We start from the raw sequence: 1,824 nt of genomic DNA, 5'->3' as shown, positions 1-1,824 counted from the left end.
TTGGATAGTAAGACCCTCCACATTCCACAGGCTAATTCTCAAATGGATGTGTCTCTGCAAGTGAACTCAAATCCCCAACTGCTCATATGCCCAGAGATAACAGCCCCTCGCAGTGCTTAGCACGTGTCCACTTAACAAACCCCTCCACAAGTGTCATATCATTTAATCCTGAGAATTCCTTGAGGAAAGCAATGATTCCAGTTTTCTATTGTCATGGAACAAATCGCTCTAAAACCTAGTGGTTTTGTTTTATTACTTTTCATCATTCTGCAGTCTGGGCTAGGCTCCTCTTGGACACCAGGATGACTGACCTTCTCTTTCTCTCCACATAGTGTCAAGGCTTCTCTCTTTTTACATGGCCTCCTTCCACAGTTGCTCTATGTGGTCTCTCCAGCAGAATAACCAGACTTCTTACATGGCAGCTCAGGGCTGCCAAAAGCCAGCAGGCCAGGATAAGCCCCAATGTGCAGCGCTCATCAACCATTTGCATGCTAGTGTTCTACTAGCCAAAGCAAGGCATGTGCCCAAGCCTTGAGTCAGTGTGAAAAGGGACTACACGAGGGCATGGAGGGTGGGTGACAGTTTATTGGAGGTCATCAAAGTAACAGTCTATCTCAGTTGTTTAGTTCTTTTACCTTCAAATGAAGGCAAATGACATCAGAAAATTTATCCAACATCACTGGGACTAAGATCTTCTGAACATAAGTCCAGTGTGTCATTGTCAAATATATATCCACTCAGTCATTCATTTAATACTAATTCAGAACAAGCATGTGTGAAGCTAAGAGTGGGATGCAAAGATAAATCAGACACAGAGAGATCATGTCGGATGGGAGCTTACAGTCTAGGTGAAGATATGCAACTTGTATTACGTAACTACAATATAAGGTTGAAAATGATGTTCTAAGAGGACTGAGGGGGCTTGGAAGATAAAGAGATTCATTTAGAGAAGTGCATCCAGCAAGGCTTCTCACACCAGGAAGTTACAGATGCACAGTATAGAACATGCCGAAATCAGGGGTGGGGTAAGAAATATGGGCATTCCAGAAGTGAATAACATTGGTAAAGACATGGAGAAAGGAAATGGGTAGACACATGTAAAGATTCTACATCTATACAACTCTAGATGTTCTTAGTGGATATCATTAGCAACTATGGCAGAAGTTTAAATGTTTTAACTGTGGCCAATGGGATTTTCTAATATGCTGCATAGGAGCTTTCAAAAACATAGATTCCTGCTCTGAGTACCCGTGACAGAATGGACAATGGCCCCTCAAAGATATCTTCATCCTAATCCTCAGAATCTATGCAATATGTTGCCTTATATGGTAAAAGGGACTTTGCAAATGTGATTAAGTTAAGAACCTTGAGATGAAGAGATTATCCTGGACTACTCATGTGGCTTGATATAATCATAAGGGTCCTTATAAGAGCATGGCAGGTGCTCGAGTGAGAAGACAATGTGATGATGGAAGCATAAATTGGAGTGATGTGGCCAAAGCCAAGGAAATACTAGCAGCCTCTAGAAGCTGGAAGAAGCGAGGGACGAATTCTCCTCTGGAGCTGTCATGAGAAACCAGCCCTGCCAACACCTTGATTTTATCTCCTTAAGATTCATTCCAGACTTCAGACCTCCAGAACTGTAAGAGAATCAATTTGTGATGTTTCATGCCATGAAGTTTATAGTAATTTGTTGCTGTGCAAAAGGAAACTAATGTAGCAACTCTTGTTCTAATCTCTCCTTTCCACCACTCTTCTGTGCCACAGTTAAGTAGATGAAAGAAATTCAGCTTTGTTCCTGTACTAGCTGCTCCCACCCCCCCC

This window comes from Galeopterus variegatus, unplaced genomic scaffold, assembly GCF_000696425.1.
Source record: "Galeopterus variegatus unplaced genomic scaffold, G_variegatus-3.0.2 Scaffold2740, whole genome shotgun sequence".
Classification (NCBI taxonomy): domain Eukaryota; kingdom Metazoa; phylum Chordata; class Mammalia; order Dermoptera; family Cynocephalidae; genus Galeopterus; species Galeopterus variegatus.
This window is presented reverse-complemented; position numbering follows the sequence as displayed.